The following is a 13040-nucleotide window of genomic DNA, read 5'->3' as shown; positions in this document are numbered from 1 at the left end:
CAAAACCAAGAAAAAGCATTCCATTTCAACACATCAAAATTTACAACACAAAAGAGTTTCAACTACAAATTTGTGCAAAAGATGTAAATAACATGGAAATGTAAGCTTTAATTGTTTGCAGGACTGGAAAAGCTTACAAGACCTGGTATTCCCATCCAGTCTCCCATTCAAGTACTAACCAGGCCCAACCCTAGGTAGCTTCTGAGATCAGACGAGATCAGGCATTCTAAGGGTGGAACGGCCATAAGCAGAAGAACCTTGCAAACTAGAGGATTCAAATTTCATAGATAAGACCATATTTGTTCAAAATCAAGAAAAAGCATTCCATTTCAACACATCAACATTTACAACACAAAAGAGTTTCAAATACAAATTTGTGCAAAAGATGAAAACAAAATGGAAATGTAAGCTTTCTTTGTTTGCAGGATTGAAAAATCTTACAACACCTGGTATTCCCATTCAGTTTCCCATTCAACTACTAACCAGGCCCAACCCTAGCTAGCCTCTGAGATCAGACAAGATCAGGCATTCTAAGGGTGGAATGGCCGTAAGCAGAAGAACCGTGCAAACAAGAGAATTCAAATTTCATAGCTAAGACCATATTTGTTCAAAACCAAGAAAAAACATTCCATTTCAACACATCAAAATTTACAACACAAAAGAGTTTCAACTACAAATTTGTGCAAAAGATGTAAATAACATGGAAATGTAAGCTTTCATTGTTTGCAGGATTGAAAAAGCTTACAACACCTGGTATTCCCAGACAGTCTCCCATTCAAGTACTAACCAGGCCCAACCCTAGGTAGCTTCTGAGATCAGACGAGATCAGGCGTTCTAAGGGTGGAATGGCCGTAAGCAGAAGAGCCTTGCAAACTAGAGGATTCAAATTTCATAGCTAAGACCATATTTGTTCAAAACCAAGAAAAAGCATTCCATTTTAACACATCAACATTTACAACACAAAAGAGTTTCAACTACAAATTTGTGCAAAAGATGTAAATAACATGGAAATGTAAGCTTTCTTTGTTTGCAGGATTGAAAAAGCTTACAACACCTGGTATTCCCATTCAGTCTCCCATTCAAGTACTAACCAGGCCCAACCCTAGGTAGCTTCTGAGATCAGACGAGATCAGGCGTTCTAAGGGTGGAATGGCCATAAGCAGAAGAACCTTGCAAACTAGAGGATTCAAATTTCATAGCTAAGACCATATTTCTTCAGAACCAAGAAAAAGCATTCCATTTCAACACATCAAAATTTATATCACAAAAGAGTTTCAACTACAAATTTGTGCAAAAGATGTAAATAACATGGAAATGTAAGCTTTAATTGTTTGCAGGACTGGAAAAGCTTACAACACCTGGTATTCCCAGACAGTCTCCCATTCAAGTACTAACCAGGCCCAACCCTAGGTAGCTTCTGAGATCAGACGAGATGAGGCGTTCTAAGGGTGGAATGGCCGTAAGCGGAAGAACCTTGCAAACTAGAGGATTCAAATTTCATAGATAAGACCATATTTGTTTAAAACCAAGAAAAAGCATTCCATGTCAACACATCAAAATTTACAACACAAAAGAGTTTCAACTACAAATTTGTGCAAAAGATGTAAATAACATGGAAATGTAAGCTTTAATTGTTTGCAGGACTGGAAAAGCTTACAACACCTGGTATTCCCATCCAGTCTCCCATTCAAGTACTAACCAGGCCCAACCCTAGGTAGCTTCTGAGATCAGACGAGATCAGGCGTTCTAAGGGTGGAATGGCCGTAAGCAGAAGAACCTTGCAAACTAGAGGATTCAAATTTCATAGATAAGACCATATTTGTTTAAAATCAAGAAAAAGCATTCCATTTCAACACATCAAAATTTACAACACAAAAGAGTTTCAACTACAAATTTGTGCAAAAGATGTAAATAACATGGAAATGTAAGCTTTAATTGTTTGCAGGACTGGAAAAGCTTACAACACCTGGTATTCCCAGACAGTCTCCCATTCAAGTACTAACCAGGCCCAACCCTAGGTAGCTTCTGAGATCAGACGAGATTAGGCGTTCTAAGGGTGGAATGGCCGTAAGCAGAAGAACCTTGCAAACTAGAGGATTCAAATTTCATAGCTAAGACCATATTTGTTCAAAACCAAGAAAAAGCATTCCATTTCAACACATCAAAATTTACAACACAAAAGAGTTTCAACTACAAATTTGTGCAAAAGATGTAAATAACATGGAAATGTAAGCTTTAATTGTTTGCAGGACTGGAAAAGCTTACAAGACCTGGTATTCCCATCCAGTCTCCCATTCAAGTACTAACCAGGCCCAACCCTAGGTAGCTTCTGAGATCAGACGAGATCAGGCATTCTAAGGGTGGAACGGCCATAAGCAGAAGAACCTTGCAAACTAGAGGATTCAAATTTCATAGCTAAGACCATATTTGTTCAAAATCAAGAAAAAGCATTCCATTTTAACACATCAACATTTACAACACAAAAGAGTTTCAACTACAAATTTGTGCAAAAGATGTAAATAACATGGAAATGTAAGCTTTAATTGTTTGCAGGACTGGAAAAGCTTACAACACCTGGAATTCCCAGACAGTCTCCCATTCAAGTACTAACCAGGCCCAACCCTAGGTAGCTTCTGAGATCAGACGAGATGAGGCGTTCTAAGGGTGGAATGGCCGTAAGCAGAAGAACCTTGCAAACTAGAGGATTCAAATTTCATAGATAAGACCATATTTGTTTAAAATCAAGAAAAAGCATTCCATTTCAACACATCAACATTTACAACACAAAAGAGTTTCAAATACAAATTTGTGCAAAAGATGAAAACAAAATGGAAATGTAAGCTTTCTTTGTTTGCAGGATTGAAAAATCTTACAACACCTGGTATTCCCATTCAGTCTCCCATTCAACTACTAACCAGGCCCAACCCTAGCTAGCTTCTGAGATCAGACAAGATCAGGCATTCTAAGGGTGGAATGGCCGTAAGCAGAAGAACCGTGCAAACAAGAGAATTCAAATTTCATAGCTAAGACCATATTTGTTCAAAACCAAGAAAAAACATTCCATTTCAACACATCAAAATTTACAACACAAAAGAGTTTCAACTACAAATTTGTGCAAAAGATGTAAATAACATGGAAATGTAAGCTTTCATTGTTTGCAGGATTGAAAAAGCTTACAACACCTGGTATTCCCAGACAGTCTCCCATTCAAGTACTAACCAGGCCCAACCCTAGGTAGCTTCTGAGATCAGACGAGATCAGGCGTTCTAAGTGTGGAATGGCCGTAAGCAGAAGAACCTTGCAAACTAGAGGATTCAAATTTCATAGCTAAGACCATATTTGTTCAAAACCAAGAAAAAGCATTCCATTTTAACACATCAACATTTACAACACAAAAGAGTTTCAACTACAAATTTGTGCAAAAGATGTAAATAACATGGAAATGTAAGCTTTCTTTGTTTGCAGGATTGAAAAAGCTTACATTACCTGGTATTCCCATTCAGTCTCCCATTCAAGTACTAACCAGGCCCAACCCTAGGTAGCTTCTGAGATCAGACGAGATCAGGCGTTCTAAGGGTGGAATGGCCATAAGCAGAAGAACCTTGCAAACTAGAGGATTCAAATTTCATAGCTAAGACCATATTTCTTCAGAACGAAGAAAAAGCATTCCATTTCAACACATCAAAATTTATATCAGAAAAGAGTTTCAACTACAAATTTGTGCAAAAGATGTAAATAACATGGAAATGTAAGCTTTAATTGTTTGCAGGACTGGAAAAGCTTACAACACCTGGTATTCCCAGACAGTCTCCCATTCAAGTACTAACCAGGCCCAACCCTAGGTAGCTTCTGAGATCAGACGAGATGAGGCGTTCTAAGGGTGGAATGGCCGTAAGCGGAAGAACCTTGCAAACTAGAGGATTCAAATTTCATAGATAAGACCATATTTGTTTAAAACCAAGAAAAAGCATTCCATGTCAACACATCAAAATTTACAACACAAAAGAGTTTCAACTACAAATTTGTGCAAAAGATGTAAATAACATGGAAATGTAAGCTTTAATTGTTTGCAGGACGGGAAAAGCTTACAGCACCTGGTATTCCCATCCAGTCTCCCATTCAAGTACTAACCAGGCCCAACCCTAGGTAGCTTCTGAGATCAGACGAGATCAGGCGTTCTAAGGGTGGAATGGCCGTAAGCAGAAGAACCTTGCAAACTAGAGGATTCAAATTTCATAGATAAGACCATATTTGTTTAAAATCAAGAAAAAGCATTCCATTTCAACACATCAAAATTTACAACACAAAAGAGTTTCAACTACAAATTTGTGCAAAAGATGTAAATAACATGGAAATGTAAGCTTTAATTGTTTGCAGGACTGGAAAAGCTTACAACACCTGGAATTCCCAGACAGTCTCCCATTCAAGTACTAACCAGGCCCAACCCTAGGTAGCTTCTGAGATCAGACGAGATGAGGCGTTCTAAGGGTGGAATGGCCGTAAGCAGAAGAACCTTGCAAACTAGAGGATTCAAATTTCATAGATAAGACCATATTTGTTTAAAATCAAGAAAAAGCATTCCATTTCAACACATCAACATTTACAACACAAAAGAGTTTCAAATACAAATTTGTGCAAAAGATGAAAACAAAATGGAAATGTAAGCTTTCTTTGTTTGCAGGATTGAAAAATCTTACAACACCTGGTATTCCCATTCAGTCTCCCATTCAACTACTAACCAGGCCCAACCCTAGCTAGCCTCTGAGATCAGACAAGATCAGGCATTCTAAGGGTGGAATGGCCGTAAGCAGAAGAACCGTGCAAACAAGAGAATTCAAATTTCATAGCTAAGACCATATTTGTTCAAAACCAAGAAAAAACATTCCATTTCAACACATCAAAATTTACAACACAAAAGAGTTTCAACTACAAATTTGTGCAAAAGATGTAAATAACATGGAAATGTAAGCTTTCATTGTTTGCAGGATTGAAAAAGCTTACAACACCTGGTATTCCCAGACAGTCTCCCATTCAAGTACTAACCAGGCCCAACCCTAGGTAGCTTCTGAGATCAGACGAGATCAGGCGTTCTAAGGGTGGAATGGCCGTAAGCAGAAGAGCCTTGCAAACTAGAGGATTCAAATTTCATAGCTAAGACCATATTTGTTCAAAACCAAGAAAAAGCATTCCATTTTAACACATCAACATTTACAACACAAAAGAGTTTCAACTACAAATTTGTGCAAAAGATGTAAATAACATGGAAATGTAAGCTTTCTTTGTTTGCAGGATTGAAAAAGCTTACAACACCTGGTATTCCCATTCAGTCTCCCATTCAAGTACTAACCAGGCCCAACCCTAGGTAGCTTCTGAGATCAGACGAGATCAGGCGTTCTAAGGGTGGAATGGCCATAAGCAGAAGAACCTTGCAAACTAGAGGATTCAAATTTCATAGCTAAGACCATATTTCTTCAGAACCAAGAAAAAGCATTCCATTTCAACACATCAAAATTTATATCACAAAAGAGTTTCAACTACAAATTTGTGCAAAAGATGTAAATAACATGGAAATGTAAGCTTTAATTGTTTGCAGGACTGGAAAAGCTTACAACACCTGGTATTCCCAGACAGTCTCCCATTCAAGTACTAACCAGGCCCAACCCTAGGTAGCTTCTGAGATCAGACGAGATGAGGCGTTCTAAGGGTGGAATGGCCGTAAGCAGAAGAACCTTGCAAACTAGAGGATTCAAATTTCATAGATAAGACCATATTTGTTTAAAACCAAGAAAAAGCATTCCATGTCAACACATCAAAATTTACAACACAAAAGAGTTTCAACTACAAATTTGTGCAAAAGATGTAAATAACATGGAAATGTAAGCTTTAATTGTTTGCAGGACTGGAAAAGCTTACAACACCTGGTATTCCCATCCAGTCTCCCATTCAAGTACTAACCAGGCCCAACCCTAGGTAGCTTCTGAGATCAGACGAGATCAGGCGTTCTAAGGGTGGAATGGCCGTAAGCAGAAGAACCTTGCAAACTAGAGGATTCAAATTTCATAGATAAGACCATATTTGTTTAAAATCAAGAAAAAGCATTCCATTTCAACACATCAAAATTTACAACACAAAAGAGTTTCAACTACAAATTTGTGCAAAAGATGTAAATAACATGGAAATGTAAGCTTTAATTGTTTGCAGGACTGGAAAAGCTTACAACACCTGGTATTCCCAGACAGTCTCCCATTCAAGTACTAACCAGGCCCAACCCTAGGTAGCTTCTGAGATCAGACGAGATGAGGCGTTCTAAGGGTGGAATGGCCGTAAGCAGAAGAACCTTGCAAACTAGAGGATTCAAATTTCATAGATAAGACCATATTTGTTTAAAATCAAGAAAAAGCATTCCATTTCAACACATCAACATTTACAACACAAAAGAGTTTCAAATACAAATTTGTGCAAAAGATGAAAACAAAATGGAAATGTAAGCTTTCTTTGTTTGCAGGATTGAAAAATCTTACAAAACCTGGTATTCCCATTCAGTCTCCCATTCAACTACTAACCAGGCCCAACCCTAGCTAGCTTCTGAGATCAGACAAGATCAGGCATTCTAAGGGTGGAATGGCCGTAAGCAGAAGAACCGTGCAAACAAGAGAATTCAAATTTCATAGCTAAGACCATATTTGTTCAAAACCAAGAAAAAGCATTCAATTTTAACACATCAACATTTACAACACAAAAGAGTTTCAACTACAAATTTGTGCAAAAGATGTAAATAACATGGAAATGTAAGCTTTAATTGTTTGCAGGACTGGAAAAGCTTACAACACCTGGTATTCCCAGACAGTCTCCCATTCAAGTACTAACCAGGCCCAACCCTAGATAGCTTCTGAGATCAGACGAGATCAGGCGTTCTAAGGGTGGAATGGCCGTAAGCATAAGAACCTTGCAAACTAGAGGATTCAAATTTCATAGATAAGACCATATTTGTTCAAAACCAAGAAAAAGCATTCCATTTCAACACATCAAAATTTACATCACAAAAGAGTTTCAACTACAAATGTGTGCAAAATATGTAAATAACATGGAAATGTAAGCTTTAATTGTTTGCAGGACTGGAAAAGCTTACAACACCTGGTATTCCCAGACAGTCTCCCATTCAAGTACTAACCAGGCCCAACCCTAGGTAGCTTCTGAGATCAGATGAGATCAGGCGTTCTTAGGGTGGAATGGCCGTAAACAGAAGAACCTTGCAAACTAGAGGATTCAAATTTCAAAGATAAGACCATATTTGTTTAAAATCAAGAAAAAGCATTCCATTTCAACACATCAAAATTTACAACACAAAAGAGTTTCAACTACAAATTTGTGCAAAAGATGTAAATAACATGGAAATGTAAGCTTTCATTGTTTGCAGCATTGAAAAAGCTTACAACACCTGGTATTCCCAGACAGTCTCCCATTCAAGTACTAACCAGGCCCAACCCTAGGTAGCTTCTGAGATCAGACGAGATCAGGCGTTCTAAGGGTGGAATGGCCGTAAGCAGAAGAACCTTGCAAACTAGAGGATTCAAATTTCATAGATAAGACCATATTTGTTCAAAACCAAGAAAAAGCATTCCATTTCAACACATCAAAATTTACATCACAAAAGAGTTTCAACTACAAATGTGTGCAAAAGATGTAAATAACATGGAAATGTAAGCTTTAATTGTTTGCAGGACTGGAAAAGCTTACAACACCTGGTATTCCCAGACAGTCTCCCATTCAAGTACTAACCAGGCCCAACCCTAGGTAGCTTCTGAGATCAGACGAGATCAGGCGTTCTAAGGGTGGAATGGCCGCAAGCAGAAGAACCTTGCAAACTAGAGGATTCAAATTTCATAGATAAGACCATATTTGTTCAAAACCAAGAAAAAGCATTCCATTTCAACACATCAAAATTTACATCACAAAAGAGTTTCAACTACAAATGTGTGCAAAATATGTAAATAACATGGAAATGTAAGCTTTAATTGTTTGCAGGACTGGAAAAGCTTACAACACCTGGTATTCCCAGACAGTCTCCCATTCAAGTACTAACCAGGCCCAACCCTAGGTAGCTTCTGAGATCACACGAGATCAGGCGTTCTTAGGGTGGAATGGCCGTAAACAGAAGAACCTTGCAAACTAGAGGATTCAAATTTCAAAGATAAGACCATATTTGTTTAAAATCAAGAAAAAGCATTCCATTTCAACACATCAAAATTTACAACACAAAAGAGTTTCAACTACAAATTTGTGCAAAAGATGTAAATAACATGGAAATGTAAGCTTTCATTGTTTGCAGCATTGAAAAAGCTTACAACACCTGGTATTCCCAGACAGTCTCCCATTCAAGTACTAACCAGGCCCAACCCTAGGTAGCTTCTGAGATCAGACGAGATCAGGCGTTCTAAGGGTGGAATGGCCGTAAGCAGAAGAACCTTGCAAACTAGAGGATTCAAATTTCATAGATAAGACCATATTTGTTCAAAACCAAGAAAAAGCATTCCATTTCAACACATCAAAATTTACATCACAAAAGAGTTTCAACTACAAATGTGTGCAAAAGATGTAAATAACATGGAAATGTAAGCTTTAATTGTTTGCAGGACTGGAAAAGCTTACAACACCTGGTATTCCCAGACAGTCTCCCATTCAAGTACTAACCAGGCCCAACCCTAGGTAGCTTCTGAGATCAGACGAGATCAGGCGTTCTAAGGGTGGAATGGCCGTAAGCAGAAGAACCGTGCAAACTAGAGGATTAAAATTTCATAGATAAGACCATATTTGTTTAAAATCAAGAAAAAGCATTCCATTTCAACACATCAACATATTCAAACACAAAAGAGTTTCAAATACAAATTTGTGCAAAAGATGAAAAAAAAATGGAAATGTAAGCTTTCATTGTTTGCAGGATTGAAAAAGCTTACAACACCTGGTATTCCCAGACAGTCTCCCATTCAAGTACTAACCAGGACCAACTCTAAGTAGCTTCTGAGATCAGACAAGATCAGGCGTTCTAAGGGTGGAATGGCCGTAAACAGAAGAACCGTGCAAACTAGAGAATTCAAATTTCATAGCTAAGACCATATTTGTTCAAAACCAAGAAAAAGCATTCCATTTTAACACATCAACATTTACAACACAAAAGAGTTTCAACTACAAATTTGTGCAAAAGATGTAAATAACATGGAAATGTAAGCTTTCTTTGTTTGCAGGATTGAAAAAGCTTACAACACCTGGTATTCCCATTCAGTCTCCCATTCAAGTACTAACCAGACCCAACCCTAGCTAGCTTCTGAGATCAGACAAGATCAGGCATTCTAAGGGTGGAATGGCCATAAGCAGAAGAACCTTGCAAACTAGAGGATTCAAATTTCATAGATAAGACCATATTTGTTCAAAACCAAGAAAAAGCATTCCATTTCAACACATCAAAATTTACAACACAAAAGAGTTTCAACTACAAATTTGTGCAAAAGATGTAAATAACATGGAAATGTAAGCTTTCTTTGTTTGCAGGACTGGAAAAGCTTACAACACCTGGTATTCCTAGACAGTCTCCCATTCAAGTACTAACCAGGCCCAACTCTAAGTAGCTTCTGAGATCAGACAAGATCAGGCGTTCTAAGGGTGGAATGGCCGTAAACAGAAGTACCCTGCAAACTAGAGAATTCAAATTTCATAGCTAAGACCATATTTGTTCAAAACCAAGAAAAAGCATTCCATTTCAACACATCAAAATTTACAACACAAAAGAGTTTCAACTACAAATTTGTGCAAAAGATGTAAATAACATGGAAATGTAAGCTTTAATTGTTTGCAGGACTGGAAAAGCTTACAACACCTGGTATTCCCAGACAGTCTCCCATTCAAGTACTAACCAGGCCCAACCCTAGGTCGCTTCTGAGATCAGACGAGATCAGGCGATCTAAGGGTGGAATGGCCGTAAGCAGAAGAACCTTGCAAACTAGAGGATTCAAATTTCATAGCTAAGACCATATTTGTTCAAAATCAAGAAAAAGCATTTCATTTTAACACATCAACATTTACAACACAAAAGAGTTTCAACTACAAATTTGTGCAAAAGATGTAAATAACATGGAAATGTAAGCTTTAATTGTTTGCAGGACTGGAAAAGCTTACAACACCTGGTATTCCCAGACAGTCTCCCATTCAAGCACTAACCAGGCCCAACCCTAGGTAGCTTCTGAGATCATACGAGATCAGGCGTTCTAAGGGTGGAATGGCCGTAAGCAGAAGAACCTTGCAAACTAGAGGATTCAAATTTCATAGATAAGACCATATTTGTTTAAAATCAAGAAAAAGCATTCCATTTCAACACATCAACATTTACAACACAAAAGAGTTTCAAATACAAATTTGTGCAAAAGATGAAAAAAAAAATGGAAATATAAGCTTTCATTGTTTGCAGGATTGAAAAAGCTTACAACACCTGGTATTCCTAGACAGTCTCCCATTCAAGTACTAACCAGGCCCAACTCTAAGTAGCTTCTGAGATCAGACAAGATCAGGCGTTCTAAGGGTGAAATGGCCGTAAACAGAAGTACCCTGCAAACTAGAGAATTCAAATTTCATAGCTAAGACCATATTTGTTCAAAACCAAGAAAAAGCATTCCATTTTAACACATCAACATTTACAACAGAAAAGAGTTTCAACTACAAATTTGTGCAAAAGATGTAAATAACATAAATGTAAGCTTTCTTTGTTTGCAGGATTGAAAAAGCTTACTACACCTGGTATTCCCATTCAGTCTCCCATTCAAGTACTAACCAGGCCCAACCCTAGCTAGCTTCTGAGATCAGACAAGATCAGGCATTCTAAGGGTGGAATGGCCGTAAGCAGAAGAACCTTGCAAACTAGAGGATTCAAATTTCATAGATAAGACCATATTTGTTCAAAACCAAGAAAAAGCATTCCATTTCAACACATCAAAATTTACAACACAAAAGAGTTTCAAGTACAAATTTGTGCAAAAGATGTAAATAACATGGAAATGTAAGCTTTAATTGTTTGCAGGACTGGAAAAGCTTACAACACCTGGTATTCCCAGACAGTCTCCCATTCAAGTACTAACCAGGCCCAACCCGAGGTCGCTTCTGAGATCAGACGAGATCAGGCGATCTAAGGGTGGAATGGCCGTAAGCAGAAGAACCTTGCAAACTAGAGGATTCAAATTTCATAGCTAAGACCATATTTGTTCAAAATCAAGAAAAAGCATTCCATTTCAACACATCAACATTTACAACACAAAAGAGTTTCAAATACAAATTTGTGCAAAAGATGAAAAAAAAATGGAAATATAAGCTTTCATTGTTTGCAGGATTGAAAAAGCTTACAACACCTGGTATTCCCAAACAGTCTTCCATTCAAGTACTAACCAGGCCCAACCCTAAGTAGCTTCTGAGATCAGACAAGATCAGGCGTTCTAAGGGTGGAATGGCCGTAAATAGAAGAACCTTGCAAACTAGAGGATTCAAATTTCATAGATAAGACCATATTTGTTTAAAATCAAGAAAAAGCATTCCATTTCAACACATCAAAATTTACAACACAAAAGAGTTTCAACTACAAATTTGTGCAAAAGATGTAAATAACATGGAAATGTAAGCTTTAATTGTTTGCAGGACTGGAAAAGCTTACAACACCTGGTATTCCCAGACAGTCTCCCATTCAAGTACTAACCAGGCCCAACCCTAGGTAGCTTCTGAGATCAGACGAGATCAGGCGTTCTAAGGGTGGAATGGCCGTAAGCAGAAGAACCTTTCAAACTAGAGGATTCAAATTTCATAGCTAAGACCATATTTGTTCAAAACCAAGAAAAAGCATTCCATTTTAACACATCAACATTTACAACACAAAAGAGTTTCAACTACAAATTTGTGCAAAAGATGTAAATAACATGGAAATGTAAGCTTTCATTGTTTGCAGGACTGGAAAAGCTTACAACACCTGGTATTCCCATCCAGTCTCCCATTCAAGTACTAACCAGGCCCAACCCTAGGTAGCTTCTGATATCAGACGAGATGAGGCGTTCTAAGGGTGGAATGGCCGTAAGCGGAAGAACCTTGCAAACTAGAGGATTCAAATTTCATAGATAAGACCATATTTGTTTAAAACCAAGAAAAAGCATTCCATGTCAACACATCAAAATTTACAACACAAAAGAGTTTCAACTACAAATTTGTGCAAAAGATGTAAATAACATGGAAATGTAAGCTTTAATTGTTTGCAGGACTGGAAAAGCTTACAACACCTGGTATTCCCATCCAGTCTCCCATTCAAGTACTAACCAGGCCCAACCCTAGGTAGCTTCTGAGATCAGACGAGATCACGCGTTCTAAGGGTGGAATGGCCGTAAGCAGAAGAACCTTGCAAACTAGAGGATTCAAATTTCATAGATAAGACCATATTTGTTTAAAATCAAGAAAAAGCATTCCATTTCAACACATCAACATTTACAACACAAAAGAGTTTCAAATACAAATTTGTGCAAAAGATGAAAAAAAAATGGAAATGTAAGCTTTCTTTGTTTGCAGGATTGAAAAAGCTTACAACACCTGGTATTCCCATTCAGTCTCCCATTCAACTACTAACCAGGCCCAACCCTAGCTAGCTTCTGAGATCAGCCAAGATCAGGCATTCTAAGGGTGGAATGGCCGTAAGCAGAAGAACCGTGCAAACAAGAGAATTCAAATTTCATAGCTAAGACCATATTTGTTCAAAACCAAGAAAAAACATTCCATTTCAACACATCAAAATTTACAACACAAAAGAGTTTCAACTACAAATTTGTGCAAAAGATGTAAATAACATGGAAATGTAAGCTTTCATTGTTTGCAGGATTGAAAAAGCTTACAACACCTGGTATTCCCAGACAGTCTCCCATTCAAGTACTAACCAGGCCCAACCCTAGGTAGCTTCTGAGATCAGACAAGATCAGGCGTTCTAAGGGTGGAATGGCCGTAAGCAGAAGAACCGTGCAAACTAGAGA

At 37.8% G+C, this 13040-nt stretch overlaps 42 pseudogenes; all 42 read right to left on the bottom strand.

Moving 5' to 3' along the window:
* Positions 1-130: 130 nt before the first annotated feature.
* LOC140567716 (5S ribosomal RNA) lies at positions 131-249 on the bottom strand (annotated as a pseudogene).
* A 489-nt stretch (positions 250-738) lies between these two features.
* LOC140571067 (5S ribosomal RNA) lies at positions 739-857 on the bottom strand (annotated as a pseudogene).
* Positions 858-1042: 185 nt separating this feature from the next.
* LOC140570384 (5S ribosomal RNA) lies at positions 1043-1161 on the bottom strand (annotated as a pseudogene).
* Positions 1162-1346: 185 nt separating this feature from the next.
* LOC140572690 (5S ribosomal RNA) lies at positions 1347-1465 on the bottom strand (annotated as a pseudogene).
* Positions 1466-1650: 185 nt separating this feature from the next.
* LOC140569930 (5S ribosomal RNA) lies at positions 1651-1769 on the bottom strand (annotated as a pseudogene).
* Positions 1770-1954: 185 nt separating this feature from the next.
* On the bottom strand, positions 1955-2073 carry LOC140571627 (5S ribosomal RNA; annotated as a pseudogene).
* A 185-nt stretch (positions 2074-2258) lies between these two features.
* On the bottom strand, positions 2259-2377 carry LOC140567715 (5S ribosomal RNA; annotated as a pseudogene).
* A 185-nt stretch (positions 2378-2562) lies between these two features.
* LOC140572950 (5S ribosomal RNA) lies at positions 2563-2681 on the bottom strand (annotated as a pseudogene).
* Positions 2682-2866: 185 nt separating this feature from the next.
* Positions 2867-2985, bottom strand: LOC140567820 (5S ribosomal RNA; annotated as a pseudogene).
* A 185-nt stretch (positions 2986-3170) lies between these two features.
* LOC140570935 (5S ribosomal RNA) lies at positions 3171-3289 on the bottom strand (annotated as a pseudogene).
* A 185-nt stretch (positions 3290-3474) lies between these two features.
* LOC140573399 (5S ribosomal RNA) lies at positions 3475-3593 on the bottom strand (annotated as a pseudogene).
* Positions 3594-3778: 185 nt separating this feature from the next.
* On the bottom strand, positions 3779-3897 carry LOC140572689 (5S ribosomal RNA; annotated as a pseudogene).
* Positions 3898-4082: 185 nt separating this feature from the next.
* Positions 4083-4201, bottom strand: LOC140571769 (5S ribosomal RNA; annotated as a pseudogene).
* Positions 4202-4386: 185 nt separating this feature from the next.
* Positions 4387-4505, bottom strand: LOC140572949 (5S ribosomal RNA; annotated as a pseudogene).
* Positions 4506-4690: 185 nt separating this feature from the next.
* LOC140568310 (5S ribosomal RNA) lies at positions 4691-4809 on the bottom strand (annotated as a pseudogene).
* A 185-nt stretch (positions 4810-4994) lies between these two features.
* LOC140571055 (5S ribosomal RNA) lies at positions 4995-5113 on the bottom strand (annotated as a pseudogene).
* Positions 5114-5298: 185 nt separating this feature from the next.
* Positions 5299-5417, bottom strand: LOC140570383 (5S ribosomal RNA; annotated as a pseudogene).
* Positions 5418-5602: 185 nt separating this feature from the next.
* LOC140572688 (5S ribosomal RNA) lies at positions 5603-5721 on the bottom strand (annotated as a pseudogene).
* Positions 5722-5906: 185 nt separating this feature from the next.
* LOC140569929 (5S ribosomal RNA) lies at positions 5907-6025 on the bottom strand (annotated as a pseudogene).
* Positions 6026-6210: 185 nt separating this feature from the next.
* On the bottom strand, positions 6211-6329 carry LOC140572686 (5S ribosomal RNA; annotated as a pseudogene).
* Positions 6330-6514: 185 nt separating this feature from the next.
* On the bottom strand, positions 6515-6633 carry LOC140568403 (5S ribosomal RNA; annotated as a pseudogene).
* Positions 6634-6818: 185 nt separating this feature from the next.
* Positions 6819-6937, bottom strand: LOC140569740 (5S ribosomal RNA; annotated as a pseudogene).
* Positions 6938-7122: 185 nt separating this feature from the next.
* On the bottom strand, positions 7123-7241 carry LOC140570099 (5S ribosomal RNA; annotated as a pseudogene).
* Positions 7242-7426: 185 nt separating this feature from the next.
* On the bottom strand, positions 7427-7545 carry LOC140571042 (5S ribosomal RNA; annotated as a pseudogene).
* Positions 7546-7730: 185 nt separating this feature from the next.
* On the bottom strand, positions 7731-7849 carry LOC140566779 (5S ribosomal RNA; annotated as a pseudogene).
* A 185-nt stretch (positions 7850-8034) lies between these two features.
* On the bottom strand, positions 8035-8153 carry LOC140568563 (5S ribosomal RNA; annotated as a pseudogene).
* A 185-nt stretch (positions 8154-8338) lies between these two features.
* On the bottom strand, positions 8339-8457 carry LOC140571029 (5S ribosomal RNA; annotated as a pseudogene).
* Positions 8458-8642: 185 nt separating this feature from the next.
* LOC140571018 (5S ribosomal RNA) lies at positions 8643-8761 on the bottom strand (annotated as a pseudogene).
* A 186-nt stretch (positions 8762-8947) lies between these two features.
* Positions 8948-9066, bottom strand: LOC140567506 (5S ribosomal RNA; annotated as a pseudogene).
* Positions 9067-9251: 185 nt separating this feature from the next.
* LOC140567469 (5S ribosomal RNA) lies at positions 9252-9370 on the bottom strand (annotated as a pseudogene).
* A 185-nt stretch (positions 9371-9555) lies between these two features.
* Positions 9556-9674, bottom strand: LOC140567130 (5S ribosomal RNA; annotated as a pseudogene).
* A 185-nt stretch (positions 9675-9859) lies between these two features.
* LOC140570966 (5S ribosomal RNA) lies at positions 9860-9978 on the bottom strand (annotated as a pseudogene).
* A 185-nt stretch (positions 9979-10163) lies between these two features.
* On the bottom strand, positions 10164-10282 carry LOC140572389 (5S ribosomal RNA; annotated as a pseudogene).
* Positions 10283-10468: 186 nt separating this feature from the next.
* On the bottom strand, positions 10469-10587 carry LOC140567776 (5S ribosomal RNA; annotated as a pseudogene).
* A 183-nt stretch (positions 10588-10770) lies between these two features.
* Positions 10771-10889, bottom strand: LOC140567280 (5S ribosomal RNA; annotated as a pseudogene).
* Positions 10890-11074: 185 nt separating this feature from the next.
* Positions 11075-11193, bottom strand: LOC140573069 (5S ribosomal RNA; annotated as a pseudogene).
* A 185-nt stretch (positions 11194-11378) lies between these two features.
* On the bottom strand, positions 11379-11497 carry LOC140567210 (5S ribosomal RNA; annotated as a pseudogene).
* A 185-nt stretch (positions 11498-11682) lies between these two features.
* On the bottom strand, positions 11683-11801 carry LOC140571007 (5S ribosomal RNA; annotated as a pseudogene).
* A 185-nt stretch (positions 11802-11986) lies between these two features.
* Positions 11987-12105, bottom strand: LOC140567663 (5S ribosomal RNA; annotated as a pseudogene).
* Positions 12106-12290: 185 nt separating this feature from the next.
* LOC140571985 (5S ribosomal RNA) lies at positions 12291-12409 on the bottom strand (annotated as a pseudogene).
* A 185-nt stretch (positions 12410-12594) lies between these two features.
* LOC140567981 (5S ribosomal RNA) lies at positions 12595-12713 on the bottom strand (annotated as a pseudogene).
* A 185-nt stretch (positions 12714-12898) lies between these two features.
* On the bottom strand, positions 12899-13017 carry LOC140571019 (5S ribosomal RNA; annotated as a pseudogene).
* Between the last annotated feature and the right edge of the window lie 23 nt (positions 13018-13040).

This window comes from Salminus brasiliensis, chromosome 11, assembly GCF_030463535.1.
Source record: "Salminus brasiliensis chromosome 11, fSalBra1.hap2, whole genome shotgun sequence".
Lineage (NCBI taxonomy): Eukaryota > Metazoa > Chordata > Actinopteri > Characiformes > Bryconidae > Salminus > Salminus brasiliensis.
Note: the sequence above shows the minus strand (reverse complement) of the source record. Positions and strands in the feature narration are given on the sequence as shown.